The 26,758-nt window shown below is 40.8% G+C and overlaps 1 protein-coding gene, 1 non-coding gene and 1 pseudogene across 2 annotated transcripts in view; 2 read left to right on the top strand and 1 right to left on the bottom strand.

Moving 5' to 3' along the window:
- The window catches only part of LOC143658365 (uncharacterized), a 52,667-nt gene that overhangs the window by 18,104 nt on the left and 7,805 nt on the right, over positions 1–26,758 (bottom strand). The window lies entirely within an intron of this gene.
- On the top strand, positions 818–888 carry TRNAS-GCU (transfer RNA serine (anticodon GCU)). Its single transcript has one exon. It is a non-coding gene; the product is annotated as a tRNA-Ser (tRNA).
- Positions 19,385–19,849, top strand: LOC143660218 (large ribosomal subunit protein eL24 pseudogene; annotated as a pseudogene).

Below are 26,758 nucleotides of genomic sequence, written 5' to 3'. Positions count from 1 at the left end.
CCAGTAATCCCAGGGCTGTAAGGGTAGTTCAGCAGTAGAATTCTCACCTGCCATACAGGAACCTGGGTTTGATTCTTAGTCCATACACTTCCCAAAAAACAGCACAAGCAAACCAAACGAAACCAACCAACCGAACAAACAAAAATTCAACAAATACTGCTGCAATAATGGGATACTCACATGAAAAAATAATGAAATGTGACTGTGCCATACAGCATACAAAAAAAAAATTAGTAATCCCCTATATTAAAAAGACATTAATAGCAGAGTTCTCATGCTGGAGATCTGGGTTCAATTCCTGGTGCCTGCCCATGAAAAAAAAAAAAGACATTAATAATTCCTTAAATGTGGCAATGAAATTGTGGTTATGTTAGAAAGAAAAGTCATTATCATTTAGAAATATATACTCAAGTATTTTGGAGGTAATGATATATCTGGGATTGTTTTAAAAATAATCCAGTGGGGGGTGGGTAGAAGTATAAATAAAATTAGGAGATTGGCCATGAGTTCCAATAAGCACATGAAAAGGTGCTCAATCTCCTTAATCATCAGGGAAATACAATAATTTAAACGATCAGGGAATGGCTAAGATAAAAAAGACAGAAAATAACAAGAGTTGACGAGAATGTGAAACAACTGGAACTCTCACTCATGGCTTGTGGGAGTGGAGATACAGCGCTACCACACTGGAAAACTGTTGACAGTGTCTACCAGAGCTCAACACAGGTCTGCCCCATGACCAGCAACTCCACCTCTGGATATATACTCTCAAAGAAATGTGTGCACATGTGCATGCAGACATAGAGACTAGAGGGCTGCAAGGGTAGTTCAGTGGTAGAATTCTTGCCTGCTATGCGGGAGACCTGGGTTTGATTCCCGGCCCATGCACTTCCCAACAAACAAACAAAGAAAAAAAGAAAACAAACAAAATTTCGATAAACAGTGCTGCAATAACAGGATACTCACAAGGAGAAAGAATGAAATATGACCCCCGCCATACAGTATACAATAATAATAATAAAAAAAAGACAGGAGACTAGAATATTCACAGCAGCTTTATTTATTCTAGCTCCATTCTAGAAACCAACCAATGTCCACTCACAGTAGATGGGTTGTGAAGGCTGTGCAGAAGCAAGAAGAGCTAAGCTGTGCTGGATGCAACAATGTGGTGGTCTCTAGAAGCACAAGATTGAGCAAAAATAAACCAGACGTACAGGAACACATAGTCTCTGATGCAGCTTAATATTGTTCCGAAAAGAAGAAACATATATGTGTGTTTAGAAGTCAGGGTAGAAATTACTACAGGGAGATGAGAGGCCATGTCTGATTTATTTTTTGGACTAGTTGCTGGTTACAGATGGGCTCAGTTTGTGCTTTTCTGTATGTTATTTTCAACTTCAATAAAATGTTAAAACAAAACAAACATGTTAACAAAAAAAAACAACAACATTGACCCTAGGTTTACAATTATGGAATTTAGGAGATGAGGACATGAGGGTTTATTATGCTAATCTTTTCCTTTTGTGCACGCGTGAATGTTTCCATTACATTAAAAAAAAATGTAATTCTATTCAGCAAAATGGAATGAAAATCAAGAAGATCTGTAAGGCAGCTCACAATACATCCAAAATGAGATGTGCAATACTTTATGAAAAAAATTTATAAACCTTTGCTGAAGGGCGTTAATGAGAGTGAAAATAAGATTGCTGATATTGACACACAAGAGAACAAGACCTCCACGAAGCAATATGGATCAACCCAAAAGTCAGGTCCTCAGTGTAAAAGTCAACTTGTGGTTGGTGAGTACAATAAACCATTGATGTAAAACTTAAAAACACATAAAGCAAAAAAAAAACAAAAAAACAAAAAAACAAAAAAAACAAACCCAAAGCAAAGCCAAACCACATAAAGCAATGCTGTATGAAAATTGTGAGACAAACATGTAGGAAAAGGAAGGGAAATCCCCCCAGGATAGAAATCCTTCCCATAAACTTCAGGCCAGTGATTATTTCTGGGAGAATTGGAGGAAGGAGGAAGAGATGGTGTTTTGTTTACATCTATAGCACTTCATTTCTTTCTTTTCGCTTTTATTTTTTAAGCAGAAGCAAATAGACTCAAATGTCAGCACTGTTATATCTGGGTGTTGGATCCGTGGGTATATGTAATATATTATTTGGAGTCCTTTTCTGTAAGTTTAAAGATGTTCATAGTTAACATTAAAAATAAATAGAACTAAAAATAATCCATGACTGCCCTTTAGGAACAGAACTGGGTTTAGAGAGGCTCAGCATTATTTATATATTAATGAGTGCCTGGTGCTGTCAGGGTGCTGGGTCAGAGCTGTGAATTAAACTTGCAAATGTCACACAGGCACTCCTGGGCTGTGCCTGCTTCCCTGGATCAGAGGAAAGAGGCTCTGCAGCTTGAAACCCTGAGGGTTGGGAAGGTGGGTAGAAAAATCTTGCCCCTCCCACCAGAAGGCTTTTATTGGCCCATATATAGAGGGGTTTCTAGTTCAGAGGAGGGGCAAGTCTTCTGGGCTGGGCTGGACTGACCCCTGCCTGAAGCAAGGACAGTGGGGACAGATAGGAGCCTGGGCTTGTGAAATCATTCATTCAGTTCACCAAATATTCCCAGCTTCCTTATTTTCCTAAGTGCTTTCCATGTATTAACCTTGGGCCTCACCACAGCTCTGTGACATAAATACTATTGACTCATTTTTTTTTATTAACTCCATTTTACAGATGAGGAAACTGAGGCACAGAAAAGTTAAGCCAGGGTTTGGAGCCTGGCACTCTAGCCTCTGAATCCACCCTCAACAATTCCTCCATGTTCAATGCCATATTCATTGAACAGATTGTTGGTGTGGTGGTGGGGGGTGGGGTGGGGGGGAGAAGGTCCAGGAGCACAGGCGCTTGCCTCCACCTAGGTCCGGAGAGCCAGGTCCCAGCTGTGACCAGCTCCTGGTCGGCGGCCGGCCTGCCACGGGCCTAAGTCCCAGCTGTATGATAACAGGTAAGTTGCTGCCTTCTCCAAGGCTCAGTTTCTCATTCCATAAAATGGGATGGTGGCAATATCTAATAAATCAGGGGGTATGATGAAATGGTGCTTGTAAGAGGTTTGGCAGAGTCCCTGGGAAGGAGAGGGCACTCTTCTCCTCCTCTTCTTCCTCTGCCGTCATCATCATCATTGTCATCCTCATCACTACCATGCACTCTTCTTCATCATCATCATCATCGTCATCACCACCACCACCATGTTCCCCAGGAGGAAAGACTCGGAAAGGCTTGGCCATAGTCCAAGGGAACCAGGCAGTTGATAACCTCCACATGCCAGAGAGAGATTCCCCAGCAGAAAACGACTTTTCCAGGGTAGCAACAACAACTGAGGCAGTGCAGTGCGAGGGTTCAGAGAGCCGGTTCTGGGATCAGACACCCAGCACCGCCTCCCCTGAGCTGGCCAAGGCACCTGCCCTCTTTTGGAAACTCACAAGTCCCCCATCAAGTTAAATGTGAATATGGTCACCTTTATGTCCATAGTAGGGGCCCTGATTTCCTGCATGCCCCATCACTGTCATCAAGTGGCGGCTCCAGGAGGAATTTGGTTCTAATGGAACCGTGATCCAGGGAGGAGGTGCTGCCACACCCACACAGGTCACACACATTTATTGAGCACAGACTGTGGGCCAGGCCTTGGGCAATGAATGAGACACAGGGTCTGCACTCACGGAGCAGATGATCTAGAGCAGAAAACAAACAACGAAAAGTAAAGATGTAAATATAAACAACAGAGGAGAGTAATAAATTCCCAAGAAAACGAAACCCAAGTAAAGCAGGAAAAGGGGATAGGAAATATGGAGGTGGTGGTTGCAGGTTTAGGCAGGGGAGTCAGGGAAGGCTTCACTGAGAAGCTGAGCTGAGGCCTGAAGGGTATCAGAGGTGAAGCCAGTTTAATATCTGGGGAAGGAGTGCTCCTGGAAGAGTGGGCAGTAAGTGCAAAGGTCCTGTGGCAGGCAGGAATGTCTTTGAGAAGGCAGTCCGTGTGGCTGGAGCAAAGGAGAGAGAGGGAGGAAATGAGATCAGAGAGGTAATGGGGCAGACTGTTGGACTTTGTGGGCCGTGGTGGGGACTTTGTCCTTTCCTAAGACAAGAAGAGGGTGTTCATAGGGTCTCTCTGTGAAGGTGGGAACAGACTATAGGAGGCAGGGGGCCCAGGAAGGAGGATGCAGCAAAGATACAAGCAGGAGAGATGGGTGGACAGGACTCGGGCAGTACATGGGAGGAGTGAGTAGTGGGCTGCTTCTGGCTGATTTGAAGGTGGAATTGCCAGTATTCGCTAAAGAACTGAATGTGTGGCACAGGGCCACACTGAGGCTGTTTGCGGCTCTGGGGCAATATTTTGTGGGGGTTCTCTGTTTATGGAAACAATCTGATTTAAAAACTATTACAAAATTCATGGGCCCAGGTGAGAAACAGTGATCCACCAGTGAAGATTTAGAAAAATGGACAGAAAAAAGGGACTTATGTATTTGCTTCTCGTTTAACCCACACCCTTGAAATCCTTCAGTGTCCAGGCACCATCTCTTCATATTCTCTATTGTTATTTCTGGCTACTTTACTCTCTTCCACCACATGTAAACAGTGGCAATGCTGTTATTACCCTCTGCTCTTCTAGTCTCTGCTGTTTTAAGCAATGCTGTTATTACCCTCTGCTCTTCTAGTCTCTGCTGTTTTAGAGGCAAGGGTGACCATTTATTTAGCACTGGCTGCACCTTTACTCATGATGCTGCCTTATCCGTCAGGCCATCTGCTCTCGGTGACCAGGAGGTTTTTGTTTATTTGTTTTTTTGGAAGGGAGGGGTATTTATTTATTTTTTAATTGTGAAAAATATATACAAAAAAGAAATTCAAAGCCATTTCAAAGCACGGCGCAACAATTGGTTGTAGAACAGATTTCAGAGTTTGGTTTGGGTTACAATTCCACAGTTTTACGTTTCTCCTTTTAGCTGCTCCAAGACACCGGAGACTAAAAGAAATATCAATATAATGATTCAGCAGTCATAGTCATTTGTTAAGTCTTACCTTCTCTGTTATAACTCCACCTTCTCCTTTGATCTTTCTCCCAATCTTTAGGGGTATTTGAGCTATGCCCGTTATTACTTTTTCACGTTGGAAAGGGATGTCGATAATATGGGATAAGGGGATGGAGCTAGTGATGTTCTGGGAGAGGCTGGCCCCTCTGGGGTTCAGGGCTTATCTGGCCTAGGAACCCGTCTGGAGGTTCTAGGTTTCTGGAAAGTAATCATCATGCATGGAATTTGTAGATTTGTAGGATTTGTAGAATCTCAGAGACTTGGAGGTTTTATTGGGCTTCATTGATGATGATGGCAAAGGGGAGTCTTACCCAGAGTATGTGGAAAGTGTGGGTGAGGATTTTTCACTCATGGTCACATGCAACGGTCACGTTTAGAATTTCAGAGTATCAGTGTAAAACAACACGTCTTCCAGCCAGGTCTTCTCTTAAACTCTTTGGGCTGCATTCCTAGAGTATAGATCTTTTCCAGGTGCGATCTGGGCCCCGGCTCTCTACACACTGCACCAGAAAGGAGGAGAAGCCAGGGGCCCATGAATAGAGCAAAAAGACTGGTCTCAACTTTTGTGCATGAAAGGACATTATCAAGCAAGTGAAAAGACAACCTATAGAGGGGGTGCAAGGGTGGTTCAGTGGTAGAATTCTTGCCTGCCATGTGGGAGACCCGGGTTTGATTTCTGGTCCATGCACTTACAAACAAACAAAAATTCAACAAATGGTGTTACAATAACAGGATACTCACTGGAAAAATAATGAAATCTGACCCTGCCATTACTGCATACAAACAAAACAAAACAAAACAAAACAAAACAAAACTGTCAGAATGGGAGAAAATGTTTAGAAATCATCTATCTGATAAGGGTTTAATATCAGAATATATAAAGATCTCCAGCAACTCAACAATAAAAACAACCCAATTAAAAGGTGGGGGTGGACGCTGAATGAAGCTGCATCTGATCTATAGTTTTTTTTTGTTTGTTTGTTTTGTTTTTTTTTCTCTTATATATTTTTGTACTTTTTATTTTTATTTGTGTTTTCTCTCTGTGTTATCACTTTATTTCTTTTTCTGTTGTAGTTCTATTTCTTTCTCTAAATCGATGCATATGTACTGAGAAATGATGACCATACACCTATGTGATGATATTAAGAATTACTGATTGCATATGTAGAATGGATTGATTTCTATTGTTGTGTTAGTTAATTTTTTTAATTAATAAAAAAAAATGGAAAAAAAAAAAAAGGTGGGGGTGGTAAAAGAAAAGAAGATGGGGGTTGTGCAACAGTAGCTCGCTCAGTGGCAGAATTCTTGCCTGTCATGCTGGAGATCTGGGTTCAATTCCTGGAGCCTACCCATGCCAAAAAAAAAAAAAAAAAAAGATTTGAATAGATATTTCTTCAAAGAAGGTATACAAATAACCAATAAGTGTATGAAAAGATGCTCAACATTACTAGCCACTAGAGAAATGCAAATTAAAACTACAGTGAGATACCACTTCACACCCACTAGGAGGCTGTTACTAAAAAACTTGAAAATAATATCTGTTGGTGGGGATGTGGTGAAATAGGAACCCTTGTACATTGTTGGTGGCAATATAAAATGGTGCAGCCACGGTAGAAAACAGTTCAGTGATTCCTCAGAAAATGAAACAGAATTACCAAATGACTCAGTGATTCTACAGCTAGGCATATGCCCAAAAGTCTGAAAGCAGGGACTCGGACAGATATTTGCACACCGATGTTCATAGCAGCATTATTCACAATAACCAAAAGGTGGAAGCAGCTCAAGTGTGAATCAACAGATGAACAGATAAACAAAACGTGCTTATCCATACAGTGGAATATCATTCAGCCAGAAACACAAGTGAAGCACTGGCACATGCTATCATGGGGTTGAAACTTGAAGCTATTATGACGAATGAAATAAGATAGACATAAATGGACACATAGTGCATGATTCCTCTTATATATGAAATACTTAGAATAAGTACATTTATAGGTACAAAAAGCAGAATAGTGGTTACCGGGATTGAGGAGGAAGGAATAGGGAGTTACTGCTAAACAAGTATGAGTTTTGGTTTGGAACGAGGGAAATAGCCTGGAGATAATGGTGGTTAAAGTTACACAGTATTGTCAAGGTACTTAATGCCAAAGAACTGTCCACTTAAAATGGTCAAAATTATGTTTATGTTAATGTATCTTTTACCACAATTTAAAAAATTTTAATGGTCTCATTAGCTGTTTCTCGTCCAGCACAGCTTGAGTTGGACCTGGGGGAGCATCTTGTAATGAACGTGTGAGGGGGTCTGTGGTGCTGAGCAGTGACCGTCTAATGTCCCTGGGGAGAGATCAGACGAAGGAGTTCCTTTAGGACTATAAGTCACAGGATCAGCTACATGTGGTGAAATCTTACAGCATTAGGAAGTATGGGCCATTGACTTGACAACTGAGCCATGGATTCCATGCCATTTTGCAGAGTTCTCTTGAAAGTGCTGATAACATGCTCTTGAAGGGATTATGGTATTGATTTAGGGCAAAGAAAACCCAGGAATCCATCACGTGGATTGAGATTTTAACTTTTTCTGTAATGGCAGTCTATATGACACATGGATCTACCTACTAAGGAAGCTGATTTCTTCTTTAACGTGTCTTTGGAAGGCTTGTTATGTTTTCCGCTTGTTATGTTCCCAAATAAGGGAGGTATCTTCCATTTCAGTCCCTAGCATGTCTCTGCCCCTCGTTCATTCCTCCCCAAAGGGGAAAAATGGTTCCTTGTACCTCTAATCCTGCCGGAGAGAAGCCTACATTTTGTAGAGGAAGTTCAATTTGGGGGGTGATGGGAAGCCCATCATGGTCACCCATCTAAGCCTTATCAACAAGCAGATATTTTGATCGCTGTCTGTGTGATCACCAGGCCTACTGCTCAAACAGTTCAAACCCAGACAGGAAGCAGGGAGGCAATGTGATGAGGCGCTAAGAGCTGGTGTTCTGCAGCCAGACTGCTTGGCTTCAAATCCAGCTCCACCTCTAACAAGCTGAGTGACCTTAAGCATGTTATTCAGTATCTTTGACCTCAGTTTCCCAATGTATAAAATGGGGATGATAATGGTACTTATCTCATAGGGATATGAGGAGGATTCCGTGAGCTAATATTAGGGTATTTCATTTATTCTAAGATGCTTTTTACTCTGTGAAATTGGGATGGGTCTTAAAACAGATGGTACATTGGTGATTTAATTGGCAGCACTTTTTGCTTTCTAACATGCTTCTTACAAACAAGGCACCTTAGCAGTGATGAAATAGTGTGTACATAAAGGCTAAGAACAGTGATTGTAGTACAGAAAATGCCCTGTAGATATTAGAATTATAATTTATAATACTATAAATATACTATAACTCCTCCTGAACATGTCTGAGCCACAGGCTCACTCTCTCTCTCTCTTTCCTTCCTACTGAACCAGAACATGGAAGAACATCACACTGGTGTTGGCAGCCTTCCCATGATGTGAGGCAGCCAACTTCATGATGAACCTAGACTAGGGACCACAGAGCAGAAAAATGGAGGAATCTTGGATGCCAATGGCTTCATTGACCTTCTGGACAAACCAAAAAACCACATTAAGTTTCCTGTTATTTACAGCCCAAAGCATTCATATATGGAGGATATGTGTGTATTTATGTGTGTGTGGGGGGGAGGGGGGTGTATAAACATTCTCTGCAAAGCACTGGTAGGTTTCGGAGAGTTCTGGATATGAGCTGTTTTTTACTTTGAAATACTTTCAAACTTACATGACAATTACAAAAAGGATATGAACCCCACATGGGGAACTCCAATAGCTCTCTATCCATCCTCCAGATACCCACATTGACCAATTTTAACATTTTGCCACATTTACTGAATCATTCTGTTTATCTATCTATTTATCTGTCTGTTTTCTGAACACTAGTGTAGGTTGCAAACATCACACTTGTGCTAGTTTGAAAGTGTTGTGTACCCTAGGAAGCCATCTCCTTTAATCTTGATTCAATCATGTAGGTGGAAACCTTTAATTAGATTTTTTCCATGAAAACTGACACATTCACTCATGGGTGTGACCTTTTGATTGCATTACTCCATAGAGATGTGACGTGCCCAGTTGTGGGTATGGCCTTTTGATTATATGGAGATGTAACTCTGCCCATTCAAGGTGGGTCTTGATTAGTTTACTGGAGTCCTTTAAAAGGGGAGACATTTTGTAGAAAATGTTGCTTGAAAGCCAACAGAGATGCAGACATTTGGAGATACTTGCAGTGCCAACAGAGAGAGCAGATGCATAGACATGGACGTTTGAATGTACAGAGCCCAGCAGACATTGCATGTACCTTCCCATGAGATGCTAAGCCAGCCAGAACCCAGAGTTGTGTCCTGGAGAAGCTAGGTGAAGGCCCACAGATGTTTAGAGAGGAAACCACTGGCATCAGAAGCTGGAAACAATGGAACCAGGAACAAGGACCAGCAGACATCAGCCATATGCCTTCCCATGTGACAGACATCAGCCTTCCTTGAGTCAAGGTATCCTTCTCTGGATGCCTTAGTTTGGACATTTTTATGGCCTTAGAACTGTAAATTGTAACTTAATAAATTCCCTTTATAAAAGCCATTGGGTAGGCCACAGTGGCTCATAAGCAGAGTTCTCGCCTGTCATGCCAGAGACCCGGGTTCAATTCCTGGTGCCTGCCCATGCAAAAAAAAAAAAAAAAAAAAAGAGCCATTCTATTTTTGATTTATTGCATTCCAGCAGCATTTAATAAACCAAAACAATGCTCCTTGAACACTTAATACTGCCACATGCATTTCCTAAGAACAAGAATACTCACTTATGTAACCACCTTAAGTGCAGTCATCAAGTTTAAGTATTGATATAAAGCTTATAGTCTATATTCCAATTTTATGTGTCCTAATAATATCCCTTTGATTCTTCTCCCTTGCTAGTTCCCATCCAGGGTCATGTACTGCATTTAATCGTCATTGTCTCTCTAGTTGCTCTTTCTTTTTAAAAATCATGGGAACATACACACAGCATAAACTTTCCCATTACAAACATTACCTGGCATTTCATTCAATGGGATTAATTACAATTCACAATATTGTGGTACTCTCACCACCTCCCATCACTAAAACGTTCCCATCTCCCCAAACAGAAACGCTTGCCCGTTATGCATTAATTCCCCATTCCCCCATTCCCCCACCTCCCAGCAACATGTACTCTAATTTCTCTAACTATGAGCTTGTGTCTTCTCCACTATTTTCTTTGTAGTTACTATGGGGCTTAAACTTAACATCCTAAATCTATAACACCCTCATTTCTTTATATACCAACTTAACTTCAATGGTATACACACACTATGTTCCTGTACTTCACCACCACCCACCTTTATGTAGGTCTTGTCATAAATGATATATTTATACATATGAGACCAAAACCATTGATTTCTCATTACATTTTAGGCATTTGCCTTTTACAGCCAGTAGGACATAAAATGTGGAGTTATAAACCAAAACCACAACAGTGCTAGCGTTTATATTTGCCCATTCCACTACCCCCCACAAGAGATCATTATTTCTTCACATGGCTTGGATAAGTTGTCTATTTTCTTCCCTTCTCAACCTGCAGAACTCTCTTAGCGTCTCCCGTAGGGCTGGGCTAGTGGTGACAAACTCCCTCAGCTTTTGTTCATTTGGGAATGTCTTAATCTCTCCCTCATTTTTGAAAGACAGTTTTGCCAGATATAGAATTCTTGGATGGGAGTTTTTTTTTGCTTTTTGTTTTTTTTGCTTTCAGCTCTTCAAATATGTCCTCCCACTGCCTTCTTGCCTCCCTGGTTTCTGATGAGAAATTGGCACTTACCCTTGCTGAGGCTCCCTTTTACGTGACATACTGCTTCTCTCTTATGACTTTCAGAGTTCTCTCCATATCTTTGCATTTGACAGTTTGATTATAATATGTTGGTGTGGGTCTATTTGGGTATAACCTGATTGTAGTTTGTTAATCATCTAGAATGTGTATAGACATGTCCTTTTTTAAATTTGAGAAGTTTCCAGTCGTATTTCTTTGCCTATTCTCTCTGCCCCTTTCTCTCTTTCTTCTCCTACAAAAAAATGCATATTTGGTTCTCATGACAGTGCCCCACAGGTTCCTCAGGCTCTGTTCACTTTTCTTCATTCTTTTCTCTTTCAGCTCCTCAGATGGAATGATTCCAATTGACTTATCCTCACGTTCACGGATTCTTTCTTCGGCCAGCTGCAATATGCTAGAGAACACCTCCAGGGAATTTTAATTGCTGTTCCTGTGGTCTTCAGTTCTGTTTGGTTCCTTTTTATAATTTCCATCTCTCTATTGATATTCTTTTTGTGTTCATCTGTCATTTTCCTAATGTTCTTTAGTTCTTTGCCCATGTTTTCCTTTAGCTCTTTGAGCGTATTTGAGACTATTTTTTAAAAGTCTTTGTCTGGTATGTTCCACCTCTGGTCCTCATCAATTTGATTTCTAATGCTTTGCACTTCTCCTTTGCCTAGGCCATTACTTCCTTTTTTTTTTTTTTTTTTGGTATGTTTTGTAGTTTTTTGTTGAAACCTGGGTATTTTGGTATTTTAGAGTATTATCGCTGGAATTTAGACTGTGGGAATCTATTCCTTAAACTTCTATCCAGTTACTGTTATGACAGAGCTTTCCTTGATTGTCAGGAGCAAACAAACAAACAAAAAAAATGGTAAAGAAGAAAGCACCTTTCCCTTTCTTTGCAGATTGACCACCCACGTGCTCTCATTCAGGGCTTATCCATACAGTGAGTTTAGAGAATAGCTCTGGGCCAAAGTGTAGGAGCCTCCCTGATCCTTTCTGCACATGCATCATGTCTTGGGCATGTGTGTAGGGCCCTGCATTTATCTGGAATTCTCCCATTTACCTGGTTCAAAATGCCCCTCTTAGGAAAAATTTTCCTCTGCTCTAGACACTGCACTGTTTGTCCTACAGCCAGGAATCCCTTGCCCCAAGGAGCACAACTTGGCTCCTTATGTAGGAGAGCTCTCTGAGGTGCCTTCTACACGCAGGGCGAGTTCTGGGATGGTAGGTCCCTCGGGCCACCACAGACCCACTGGACCAGACATCCTTGCTCCCAGTAGCACGAAGGCTATGCTGCTTCCTCCGGAACCAGGACCAAGGATCCACACCAGTAGTTCAAGCTGGCCCTGTGCCAAGTGGGGAGGGGTGGGGGACAGGCAAGTCAGCGTATAATTTAAAGTAGCCTTTTTCTTGATTCTGCATTCATCCTGTTCCTTCAGTCTTTTAACTGTTTTCTGGAGCTTTGAGGAAGATGTTTCTGCCAGTTTCTGCTAGTTTTCCAAGCTTGTGCCGGGGAATGGAGCCCTTAAATATCTCGCTCTACCAACTTGAACCTGACAGAAGATATGGGCTGTTTTCATTACTTTTTTTTTTCTTGGCCTCTCCCACTTCTGAGACCCCTAAGCACATATTCCCTCCTACAAGGCCTCTTTCTCCACCCCATGCTACAGTCTCTGGGAAGCTGAGCCCAGTGATCTGGTTAATGGATAACTCCAAAGTGCTGCTGGGTCAGAGATTCTCAGAGGGATTTTTTTTTTTTTTTTTTTTTTTTTTTGACATGAGCAGGCTCTGGGAATTGAACCCAGATCTCCGGCATGGCAGGTAAGAATTCTGCCACTGAGCCACTGTTGCACCATCCTCAAAGAGATTCTGATGGCCCATTTCCCTGAGACCACTGCTGTATCATCAAACCCTTCTGCCCCACCTCTGTGGAGCTCTCTCCCTTAACACCTTCCCAGACATCCCAGTCTTCTCTTCTACATGGCTAGGCAGTTCCCCAACCTTGACAAAACAACCTCTCTGGAAACTGTGGCTTATTTTGTCTTAGAACAGCATCTCCAGTGGAATATGCTAGTGAGATTTTAGATGGTATATCAAATGGACCTTGGTATGTAAATAGTTAATTTTTTTCTTTGAAAAAAAGATTTAAGGAATATTGCTTTTCCCTGGACACTAGTTATATAGAATTACCTTTTAAAATAAATTAAGTTTAAAATTGAAAAAATATTAAGTAAACAATGGTTTGTTGGGTAGTCCTCAGATGTGGCAAAAAATCACAAGTAGTATATGACCCACTGAGGTTTGGGAAACTTGGCTTTAGAGAAAACTTGCTCTATTTTTCCGCCAGGTGAGAGCTGCCAGTTTGACTTGGGCATGAGATGCACCCTTAGTCTCTTCTTCATATGCATGGTATTTGGCACCCAACTGACCAAAGTGAGGGGCAATGGTTGTCACCGAGCACCAAGATGTCTCTGTTGGGAACTGTTTGGGTTTGCTAAAGCTGTCGGAATGCAAGGTACCAGAAATGCAATGGGGATTTATTAGTTTACCAATTTACAGTTCTAAGGCCATGAAAATGTCCAAACTAAGGCATCAAGAGGAAGATACCTTCCCTGAGGAAAGGCTGTTGGCATCCAGGGTTCCTCTGTCACATGGCTGGCATCTGCTGGTCCTTTGCTCCTGGGTTCCGTTGCTTTCAGCATCTGATTCCATTGGCTTCCTCTCTCAGCTCTCTGGGCGTTTCTCTCTAAACTCTCTCCAAGTGTCTCTGCCTTTTATCCTCTCACAAAGGACTCCATAAAGTATTAAGACCCACCTTGAATGAGCTGGGTCACATTTCAAATGAAAGAACTTCATCAAAAGGTCCCACCCACAAGAGGTCTGCCCCCACAGCGATGGATTAAAAGAAAAAGGCCTTTTCTGGGATACATAACAGCTTCAAACCAGCACAGGATCCTTAAAAGAAATAAAAATTTACAACAATTCAAAGTTGCCTGAGACTTCTAGGCAACCTCTGCTGAAGCAGGACCTGCAAATTTATGGTGCTTACAGCCCATGGGAGGGCGGAGGCTGGAGACTGCTGGGTTAAGCTGTGGGATGAGAGCTACCTGGGTTCAAGTCCAGGTTTTGCTAATTACTAGGTATGTGTTATTGGGCAAGCCGCCTAATCTCTCTGGCCTCAGTCTCTTCATCTGTAAAATGGGAATCACTGATAATAAAACTTACTTCCTATGCTCTGAGATCTAACAGAAATAAAGAATATAAAAGGCTTTGGGTGCCCAAAGAGATGTAGGTTTCCTGCATGCTCAGAGTCACTGCAGATAGTAGGCCGGCTCCCCCACCCCCGCCCCGGGGGGTCAATAGACACTGCAGTGCCCCCCACGGCCACACCTCTTCTTCCTGGCTTTTCTCAAAATCGAGAGCCTCAATTTTGTTTATGGATCAGATGGCACTGTTGTCAGGGAATCCATTTCGTTTGGGGCACTGATGCCTAAGTCTGGGGGCAGACCAGTGGGAGGCTTTGGATTTTGTCTTGCTTAATAAGAATCATGTGAGTTGTGTGTACCTTCTATAGTTGCAGGGACCCTGATAAGGAGGGGGCATGATGAAGGGGTCTTTGGGGTGAGGCAATGTCCTATTTCCTATTGACTTAGTTGGTGGTGCCACGGGTATTTGCTCTGCAGTAATTTACTTATACTATATATCCATGTACTTTTCTGTATGTATGTTTGTTCTACTTTGCTAGCTGCCAGAATGCAATATATACTAGAAACGGAGTGGCTTTTAAAAAGGGGAATTTAATAAGTTACTAATTTGCAGTTCTAAGGCTGAGAAAATGTCCCAATTAAAGCAAGGCTACCAAAATATCCAAATTAAGGTACCAAGAAGAGGTTGCCTTCACTCAAGAAAGGCTGATGGGTTCAGTGTTTCTCTCTTAACTGGGAAGGCAAGTGGTGAACACAGTGAAGTCCACTCGCTTTCTCTCCCGGCTCCTTGTTTCGTGAAGCTCCCATGGGGGCATTCTCCTTTATCTCCAACGGTCGCTGGCTGGTGGACTCTGGGGTTCTCTCAGCCTCATGGCTCTGCTCAGCTCTGTTGTGGCTTATCTCATGGCTCTAAAAAGGGAAACGCTCCAAAATGTTTCCTCTTTTAAAGGATTAATGGGTGGAGCCACAACTCCATGGAAGCTATCCCATCAAAAGTTAACACCCACAACTGGGTGGGTCATATCTCCAGGGGAACAATCAAAATGCTCCCACCCAGCAATATTGAATGAGGATTAGAAGACATGGCTTTCCTGGGGTCCACCACAGATTTAAACCAGCACAATGTTATACTGCGTGTGCATGCACAAAGAAATGTATCCTTTCCTTTCTGGGGCAGAGGCTGAGTGACGATATGATCATGCAGGAAATGCCAGTGGCCTCCTTAGGACAAGAGGCAACAGGTCCCAAGCTGGATGCCAACACACTGAGGATGATGAAGGAGGAAGATGGACAGAGCTGTCTATTGCTGCCATCACTGGGTCACTGGGCTGACCCAGGCATGGCTCTGCCTCAACCCTCCCGGTTGAAACCTCTATGAATTGGTTTTCTTTTTATTATGACCGAATGCATTTTGGGTATCACTGAACCCTCAGGTTAAGTGATTCACTAGATGGGGCGCACAGGATTCAGAAGTTGTTATACTCATGCTTATGGTTTATTACAGTGAAAGGATACAAAGCAAAATGAGCAAAAGGAAAAGGTGAATGCCATCAAGTCTGGAGGAAATCAGGTGCAAGCTTCCAAGAGTCCTCTCCCGTGGAGTCACAAAGGATGTGCTTAATCCCTCCAGAAATAATGTGTGATGACACATGCAATGTGTTGTCCCCAGGGAAGCCCACCTGAGTCTAGGAATACAGGATTTTATCACAATTGGTGACATACACAGACGATGCCTGCAGGACTGCCTGCAGTTACTGGAGTTTGAGAACCCCAGAAGAAAAGCAGGTGTTCCCCATAAGCTACCTTGCTTGCACAAACTGTCTTGACAAACTGGTACAGCATGGTTGAGGACCCCAGGTGTGTAGAACTTTCCAAGAGCTCAATTTACAGGTACTGGCAAAGGTCCAGCAAAGAGAACCAACCTTCTGGGGTAGGTGCAAGGTGGGTGAGTGGGATGAGTAGGAAAGGGAACTACAATCAGGGGCTTTTGCTGTGCTAGCTGGCTGGTTAGAGCCCCTGCCTTCCTCTTCCATGCCCCCCACCCCAACACACATAATGACCAATATTTACAGCCAGAACCCAAAATATATGGACTTTGAAGCAATGCTTTAGAATTGTGGTAGAAATTCATTCTGAATGGCTGCTGCCTCCCAAGGGGTGTTTGGGGAACTTGGGGCGGGGGTGGGTGGGGGGGAGGTCTTTGGTTATCACTGATTAGGGGGAGCCACAAGCACTTTCTTTCTTGAGCAGGAAGCCAGGGGCCCAGCGGTCCCACAGTGCTCCCAGCCAGCCAGCCCAACACCGTGTCCCACCTAATACTCATTAGCGAGAAGAGCCTGTTTATAATTACCAGGGCCCAGAATGGAACTCCATTTACTCATAAACAAAGTTTTAAATTTTGCAGGCATGCAACCATCAGGTAAAATAAGGGAAGTTTTTGATTGTTTGGAACTTTCTCAAGAGTCCTTCATTATTTTGGCATTTGAATGGCAAAAAAGGTGACTCTGTATCTGTTTCCATTTATGACAGTCCAGGCATATTTACGAGGATTCTGTCCCTAGTACAGGCAGGCGCCTGACCCCAACTTTATGTTTTATAGCTTAATTAGGCCTTAACCTTTGCATTATTTTATTATACATTACCTTCCTTTTATCCCTCTTTATATTACACTAAGGACATTTATCTTGATTTTTTAAAATATTTATGTGGATGGGTTATATTATCCATAAATTTTATTTCAGTGTAGTAAAGGGAACAGATAAAAATATTTATCATAAAATGAATCCATGATGAATTATGAATGATTACAGTGGACTTTTCTGGCCTGTTCCCCTATTTGGACAGTAGCAGGACGTGCTATATAGTTTTCGGGACTCAATGCAAAATGAAAATGTGGGACTCCTCGTACAAAAAGCAAAGAAAAAGTGCTAGTAAATATACTAAAATATAAAAACAAAACCCAAAACAACTTAATCTGTGGTGATAAAAATTGGAACAGCAGTCATGGAGAGGAAGGGGTGGGGGTGGTGGGTGAGAGGATTGACTGTGAAGGGGCAGGAAGGAACTTTCTGGAGTTGGTGGAAATGTTCCCTATCTTAATTGGGGTGGTATACAATTGTCAAAACTCATCAAACTGCATGCCTAAAAGTGGGTGCATTTCATTATAATTATAATGTAAATTATACCCCACTGAGATCAACTAAAACATACATTTAAAAATATCTGTACAGAAACTTTAAAAATACACATTTATCTTAGAAAGAAATCAATGGATCTCCTAGAGCCTTGAAATCAATTAAATGGATGCTGACTAGCATTGAAAAGCAAAACTGAAAGAGAATAGACAATCTCTGCCTGCACTGCCCACATCCTGGAGAAGCTGCTTTGGTACCCAAGTTATATATAACTTTCAATTAAGTAATAGATGCATGTATATATATGTGCGCAGGGTTATGATATAGACATATTTCTTATTTTGAATAATAATTTTAAAAGTTTGAAAACACTTTAAAATAGTAGTTGGCAAACTTTTGAACAGGTTTGCCTTTCTTGGCATATATCTGCTTAGGGCAAAATATTTCACTGATGAGATTGGATGTGAACATGCCTTTCGAATCTCTTTCTTGATAATTTCTAATTCTTTTTTGTTGATATATCAGATATGATTAGATTATTGTGATTTTACCCAAGAAGCTTGCTAAACAGGAACTTGTGCTTGCAAGAGGATTAAATATGGTATCATTAGTACTTAACATTTCGAAGAAAACCAGGAAACCACTTATTTTTCTAATTCTAATAATAGAAATTGCAGGGAAGGGAGGGAAAAAGTGGAGGTGCAAGAGCTAAATCGTCATCTTTTAGAGTGAGGAGTTTATATATATTATCTAAATTTGATCAATCCAGAAATAATAATATGGGAAAAATACAAATTTTATCTCATGCAAAGGGCTAATTTTCCTAATACATATAGATCCTGCAAATCTATAAGAAAACCAACAATCCCGCAGAAAAATGCACAAAGAATACGAACAGAAAGTTCATAGAAAAGAAAAGTGGCACTTAAATATATGAGAAGATCTAAAACCTGACTTCAAGTGAGATAAATGCAGATTAAAACAACAGAGATACCCTTTTCCAGTACATCACGTTGACAGAGCGCAAACAGATTGGCAACACCTCGTAATGGCAAGGCTCCAAGGGAAAGAGAATACTTTGCCCGTAGGAGGGTACACTGGTACAGTCTCTGCAGTGGATGGTTTAAGACGTTTGTCAGAATTAGAAAGGCATCTACTCTCAGACCCAGAAATTCACACCTAGGGAGAACTGCAGACGTGTGGAGCACAAAAAGACACGTGTACAAGTCATTCATTGCGGCACTGTTTGAAGCGCCAGAAGATGGAAACAATCTAAATGTCCCTCAACAGGGGACTGGCCAGGTAAGTCATGATACTTCCAAACACAGCAAGCAGTGCAGCCACAAGAAGCAAATCTATCAGCACTCCATCCAGGTCACGATTAGCTTCCACGTTACTAAATCCAAACTTCAATCCTCCTCCCTAACCTCCCTGGTCCACCAGCAGCTTGTGACGCGGGTAAGCACTCCATCCTCCCTCTCCTCATTGGCTCCCGGGACCCAGGGACCTCAGTCTCTAGGGCTCTGCCGCTGGTCCTCTCCTCTTCTCATCCATACTCAAATTTTTCTCCCCAGCCGAACCTCTCCCCAGAACTCCAGACTCCTTATCCAACTGCTTATTATTTCTTCCCTCTTTCCTATCGCAGTGGACACCTCAGCCAAAAACCTTGAAGCTGTCCTTGATTCTTCTGTTTCCCTCTCATCCTATATGCAATTTGGCATCATACTCTGTCATCTCTACCTTTAAAATCAATCTAATACATGCTCACCCTTCCTGGTCCTGTCCACTCTCATCTCCTGCCTGGACCACTGCAGAGGTCTTCTCCCTGGCCCCCAGTTCCTGCCCTGTCCCCTGCTTGTCCTCCCCCTGCCCAGCAGAGTTGATAAAAATAGACCCTTCCAAGAAATTTCTTTGGGTAATTTCAGAACTCTGGGGACAAAAAGATATGACAAGCTTTGTGTAGGAGAGAAGGAGACAGATAATAATAATGTACCAAGAATCAAGAATCAGCCTGGTGGACTGACCATGATCCTCTTCTCTTCGCCATCCTCCCGGTCCCCCGGCGACACCAACCATGAAGGTGGACCTCCGCAGTTTCAATGTGTACATGGGACATGGGAGGTGGTACACCGGGACCGATAGGAACATGTTCCAATTTCTTAACGCAAAATGCAAGTTGGCATTCCTTTCCAAGAGGAACCCACGGCAGATAAACTGGACTGTCCTCTATAGAAGAAAGCATAAAAGGGGGCAGTCAGAAGAAATTCAAAAGCAAAGAACTTGCTGTGTAGTTAAATTCCAGAGGGCTATCACTGGTGCACCTCTTGCTGATATTATGGCCAAGAGGAATCAGAAACCTGAGGTTAGAAAGGCTCAACGAGAACAAGCCATCAGGGCTGCCAAAGAAGCAAAAAAGTCTAAGCAAAGATCTAAAAAGACAGCAATGGCTGCTGCTAAGGCTCTCAGAAAGGCAGCACCTAAACAAAAGATTGTGAAACCTGTGAAGGTTTCTGGTCCCCGAGTTGGTGGAAAACGCTAAGGTGGCAGATCAGATTTTTAAAATAAAGGCCTAACTCAGACTTGTGCTGGCATTTTAATATTCTCAAAATCAGGGTTATTGGACCTGCAGGGTAATAGCTGAACTATGTAGTTAAGAATTTTTTTTTAAGTTAAACATTTTTGAAGTTTGTTTCAAACCATTTAAGTAGATTATGTTGCTGTTAATTAGACAGTAGTAGTTCATGAAGTGGGAATACTTGATAAATCCAATTAATAGATCAGAAATAGGATTAAGTTAGTTACTTCGATAATATACGTTTATTCTGTTAAAAAAAAGGAATCAGCATGGTTTCAGACTTCTTAAGAACAATACTGCACTAGGGCTTTATCTGAGATTCTACAAAAGTTTCACACACCAAGATTATTTTTCAGAAACCTACAACCTCCAGATGGGTTCCTAGGCCAGAGAAGTCCTGAAACCCAGAGGGGTCAACTTCTCCAAGACATCAACTAATTCCATCCCCCCATCCCATATTATCAACACCCCTTTCCGACATGAAAAAATTAGAATGGGCAAAGTCCAAATACTCTTAAAAACTGGGAGAAGGATCAAAGGAGAAGGAGGAGTTATAACAGAGAAGATAGGAGTTAACAAATAAGTTTGACTGCTGAATCATTAGATTGATATTTCTTTCAGTTTCCAGTTTCTTGGAGTAGCTAGAATGAAAAACCTAAAACTGTGGAGCTGTAAGCCATACAAACTCTGAAATCTGTTCTCTAACTACTTGCTACAACATACTTTGAAATGTATTGTTTTTCTGTATATATGTTATATTTCACAATAGAAAAATGTAAAAATAAATAAATAAATAAAAAGAAAAAAAAGAACAATACTGCAGATGAGAAGGGAGTGATGCCTTCAAAATTCGGACGGAAACAGATTTCTGTCCCTGAATTGGATCACCAGCCAAATTATCAATCAAGTCAGAGGGGAGGGTCAAACACATTGTCAGATCTATAAGGTCTCAAAAATTTACTTCCTTTGAGCCCTTTTTCAAGAAGCTAACTGAGAACATTACCAGATAAGAGGAGGAAGGATCCAGCACCCAGGAGAGCAGGGGGTACTCTCCAGGATAATGACACAGAGGAATCCCGGCTGGGCAGCTGGGCATCACAGGCGGAGGGCAATCCGTCGAGACAGGACCATGTGACTCCGGGGGCAGATCTGGTGAGACCCAGCACAGCTGCCAACCGCCACTGTTTTGTTTCGCTTTGGGTTTTAACCAGAGGAGAAGGTGGCCAGGTGAGCATGATGCATGCAGTCTTGTCAGTTCTGGACCTGGTTTGATCATGTCAAATGGACATCCTGCTTTTCCTCTGTCTTACTGCCGGATCCACCTAGGACATTCATCCCCCCTCCCCCCAATAAATGTGTTGGTTGGTTGGCCCACTGCTTATAGCTTTTGTAAGCCTGGGGTGTTCTCAGAAGCAGACCTGGCCCTGTCGGATGTCCCATTTGTGGTGTGCCATGTGCTTTCTAGGCCCCCGCCCACTAAATTCTCCAGAAGGGGCTTCTGCAGTCCCTCAGGGAAGCTGATGACAGATTTAGACCCAGATATGGTCCTTGCTCAGGGGTGTTCACATAAAAGTGGCCAGACTGCCTATTTCTTTCTCTTTTTAAAAAATTTTTTAAATTAATTTTTAAATTAAAAAAAATTACAAGAAACACAAACATTCTTAATATATGATCATTCTGTTCTACATATATAATCAGTAATTCACAATATCATCACATAGTTACATATTCATCATCATGATCATTTCTTAGAACATTTGCATCAATTCAGAAAAAGAAATAAAAAGACAACAGAAAAATAAAACAAAAACAGAAAAAAAAATTATACATACCATACCTGTTACCCCTCCCTTTCATTGAGGGAGCATTTCAAACTATATTTATTTTAACATTCGTTCCCCCTATTATTTATTTTTATTCCATATATTCTACTCATCTGTTGACAAGGTAGATATAAGGAGCATCAGACACAAGGTTTTCACAATCACACAGTCACATTGTGAAAGCTATATCATTATACAATCATCAAGAAACATGGCTACTGGAACACAGCTCTACGTTTTCAGGCAGTTCCCTCCAGCCTCTCCATTACATCTTGGATAACAAGGTGATATCTACTTAATGTGTAAGAATAACCTGCAGGATAACCTCTCGACTCTGTTTGGAATCTCTCAGCCATTGACAGTTTGTCTCATTTCACTCTTCCCCCTTTTGGTCGAGAAGGTTTTCTCAATCCCTTGATGCTGGGTCTCAGCTCATTCTAGAGTTTTTCTCAATCCCTTGATACTGAGTCTCAGCTCATTCTAGGATTTCTGTCCCACATTGCCAGGAAGGTCCACACTCCTTGGAGTCATGTCCCATGTAGAGAGGGGGAAGGTAGTGAGTTTGCTTGTGTTGGCTGGGAGAGAGGGGCCACATCTGAGCAAGAAAAGAGATTCTCTTGGGGTGACTCTTAGGCCTAATTTTAAGTAGACTTGACCTATCCTTTGTGGGGTTAAGTTTCATATGAACAAACCCCAAGACTGGGGGTTCAGTCTTTGGTTGTCCACACTGCTTGTGAGAATATTAAGGATTCAACTTGGGGAGGTTGAATTTTCCCCCGTTCTCACCATTTCCCAAAGGGGACTTTGCAAATACTTTTTTATTCACTGTACAAATCACTCTGGGATTCTTCGGGGCATCACTCTGGACAAACCAACAAAATCTCATGTCCTACCCAAAGTTCCGTGTACTTATGTTGTTCAACCAACTATCTACATAAGTTATATTAGGAAATGCACTAGTCAAAATATAAATTTTGTACCAAATAAACATTTTTTGCTTTAGTCTCACACATAAATTGAAGTTTTAAAATATTAATTACCATCTATTTTCAGCACCCTGCAGTAATGACATTCCTTTGTTCTTCCTCATGCAAAAACATTTTTAAAATTTGTACATTTAGTCACTATCATTATACATTCCTAGATAATACCATCACAATCTTTATCGTCTATCTTTCTTTGTGATTTCATTTATGCCCCAGCCCTCTTCCCTCTATCATTCTCACATTCAGCAACCTTCAGTGTTTTAACATAATTGTATTACAGTTACGTAATATTGTGCTGTCCATTTCTGAGTTTTTATATTCAGTCCTGTTGCACACTCTCTATCCCTTCAGTTCCAATTACCCAATATCTTACCCTATTTCTACCTCCTGATGGTCTCTGGTACCAATGAAATATTCCAAGTTTATTCACTAATGTCAGTTCATATCAGTGAGGCCATACAGTATTTGTCCTTTTATTTCTGGCTAATCTCACTCAGCATAATGTCCTTAAGGTCCATCCATGTTGTTACATACTTCATAACTTTATTCTGTTTTACAGCTGAATAATATTCCATCATATGTATATGCCACAGTTTGTTTAGCCACCAGTCTGTTGATGGACATTTTGGCTGTTTCCATCTCTTGGTAATTGTAAATAATGCTGCTATAAATATTGGTGTGCAAATGTCCGTTTGTGTATTTGCTCTCATATCCTTTGAGTAGAGACAGTATATAGATGGGTTCTGTTTTTTAATCCATTCTGCCAATCTATGTCTTTTGATTGGGGAGTTTAATCCATTAACATTTAGTGTTATTATTGTATAGGTAGTACTTTCTTCTACCATTTTGCCTTTTGGATTTTATACGTCATATCTAATTTTCCTTCTTTTTACCTTTACTCATGTCTTCCTTTCTGCACTCTTCTCCACATCTCTCTCTTCTGTATTTTCGTATCTGTCTCTAGTCAGATTGCCTTTTTCTTATGCAGTTAGATAGTCCTTGTTCTCTAATCAGTTTTTAAAACTCAGTCACATAGTAGAAAAATGTAAAGTCTAAATAAAGTCTGTAGTCTAATTAATAATTAATAATACTGCACCAACATAAATTTCTTAGTTTTGACCACAGTTCTATAAGATGCTGATATTAGACAGAACCAGGCAAAGGATATACTGGAGCACTCTGTACTATATGACGTTTCTATAAATCTAAAATTATTCCAAATTAAAAGATTTTTAAAAAGATCCTTCAACAACAACAACAAAAAATAGGAGGAACAAAGGTTAAAACATATTGGGCAAATAAATAAATAAATAATAGGGGGAACAAATGCTAAAATAAATTTAGTAGATTGAAAAGCTAGTGATCAATGAAAGGGAGTGGTAAGGGGTATAGGAAAAAAATAGGGGAAACAAAGGCTAAAATATAATGGGTAGATGGAAATACTAGAGGTCAATGAGAGGGAGGGGTAAGCGGTATGGTATGTATGAGTTTTTTTCCTTTTTCTTTTTATTTCTTTTTCTGAATTGATACAAGTGTTCTAAGAAATGATCATGGTGATGAATATAACTATGTGATGATATCATGAGTCATTGATTATATACCAAGAATGGAATGATCATACAGTAAGAATGTTTGTGTTTGTATGTTGTTATGTTTAAAAAAAATTTTTTAATTTAAATAAATATGTATATTGGGTAGATGGAAATACTTGTGGTCAATGAGAAGGAGGGGTAAGGGTTGGTATGTATGAGATTTTTTCTTTTCTCTTTTCATTTCTCTTTCTGGAGTGATGCAAATGTTCTAAGAAATTATCGTGGTGATGAATATACAACTATGTGATGATACTGTGAGCCACTGATTGTACACCAAGTAAGGAATGTTCATAGTTAAAAATGTTCATGTTTTCATGCTGTTTTGTTTTGTCAATACAAATATTTAAAAAAATGAAAATTAGTAAAAATAAATGCTTACGACTGCTGAATTATTATATTGATATTTCAGTCTTCAGTGTCTTGACACAGCTAGAAGGAAAATCTAAAATTGTGGCGCTGTACCCCATACCAAACTCTGACATCTGCTCGATGACTACTTGCTACAATGTATGTTGAAATTTATTGGTTTTTCGTATATATGTTGCATTTCACAATTTAAAAAAATGTTTAAAAAAATCCTTCAACAGTCTATAATTTGGGGGGATCCAGGCATACGTGATAAAACATAAAGAAAAGCAAGCGAATAATTAACACAGAAGTCATGATAATGACCCCAGGGAGGGGTGGAAGGTGATATCTGAGCCACTGATAATGATCTACTTCCTCACAGGTTTTTTTTTCCCTCTTTTATGGACTCTTTATCATGCGTGGTCAATGTTTAAAATGTGAAACACAAGGAAGTCCTTTATTGCGAAGTCATTTGCATGCTCTAGCTGCAGAGATGCAACATCTAGTTCATTGCTGTATCTGAGTACAGATTTTCTTCCTGGGCTGTATGATTTGGAGTTTGCTCTCTTTACCAGAGTCATAACAGTGAGATCAGACTTTATCTCTCCTTTTGTGTCTGGCTTATTTCACTGAGCATTACGTCCTCTAGGGTTATCCATGTCATCATAGGCTTCAGGACCTCTTTTAGTCTTACTGCTGCATCATAGTTTTTTTTTAATGGTTACTCTTTAAACTGTGCATATGGATTTTATATTCTGTTCTGTGTTGTATGAAGCCTAATACGATTTAAAACTTGAGGGTAATGTTTTACCCAATGCCTAACTGCAATCTCCTACCACCAGGACAGTCCCAGTCAGAGTGAAGAGGCAGCATCACAAGTATTCAATTCTGTGTGCTTAGGAAAAAATCCTTCCTTCTAAACAAAACCAACTCCCAAGGGGCCATTCCATTCAATAAGCATATGATCTTTGATTTTATTGTTCCTTTCCTAATATATAATGATACTTTTTTTTAAGATCTCAGTGTTGGCAAGCCAGCCACATTCAGTGTCGTTCCATCATTATTCTCAGATTTCTTTTTTTTTTTTTTTTTTTTTTTTAAAGGAAAGACAGAGAGAAGGAAGGAAGGATAGAAGGAAGGAAGGAAGGAAGAAAGGGAAACATCTTTAAACATTTTCTTGTTTTTATTGTATTCTGTTTCTCCGTTTTTGTTACATGGGCTGGGGCCGGGAATCGAACCGAGGTCCTCCGGCATAGCAGGCAAGCACTTTGCCCGCTGAGCCACCGCGGCCCGCCTCAGATTTCTTTTAATTAGAGAAGTTGCAGGTTTACAGAACAATCATGCATAAAATTCAGAGTTTCCATCTACCACCCTATTATTAACATCTCACATTAGTGTGGCACATTTGTTGCAAATGATGAAAGTACATTCTTATAATTGTACCATTAACCGTAATCCGTGAGTCACTTCAGGGTTCACTGTTTGTGTTGTACGGTCCTATGTATTCTATTTTCTTTTTTTAAATTTTTATTCTAGTTACATAATACAACCCAAAATTTCCCCTTTTAACCATATTCAAATCTATATGTACATTTACAATGTCGTGCTACCATCACCATCATCCATAATACTCTCAGATTTTTAATCCCAATTGTAGCTTCACCCAAACCACCATTTGATGACCAAATCCAACCCGTGAAGAAAACCAGGAACAGAAGCTTTCTGCTTGGCTTTCCTGGTCTGTGAAATGGATGTAATAAGATCTCTACAAGGTTTTGAGGATGCATGAAGCACCTGACCCTCCTTGAGTGCTCTAGAAATGTTGATTTTTTAAAAAGACATTTAAAGAGATTTTTTTCCAAAGGTAATTTTTAATAACATCGGCTTTTACCCCTTATATATTGAGAGCCCTCAATATGAACACATAGCCAATATAGTACAATTAGTTGGGCAAATAAGGAGAGCTCACATTTGTTGAGGGTTTGTTCTTCCCAAGACCTCAATTCCAGATTGAGGAAGTCTCACGCCCATCCCACGATAGGACAGTGCTGGGCAATGTCACTGGCTACAGACGAGGATGGATGGCAGATGTCTCAGGGCAGAGGTTTAACTTAGAGACAGTAG

The sequence above is a fragment of the Tamandua tetradactyla genome, chromosome 16, assembly GCF_023851605.1.
Source record: "Tamandua tetradactyla isolate mTamTet1 chromosome 16, mTamTet1.pri, whole genome shotgun sequence".
Classification (NCBI taxonomy): domain Eukaryota; kingdom Metazoa; phylum Chordata; class Mammalia; order Pilosa; family Myrmecophagidae; genus Tamandua; species Tamandua tetradactyla.
This window is presented reverse-complemented; position numbering and strand designations above follow the sequence as displayed.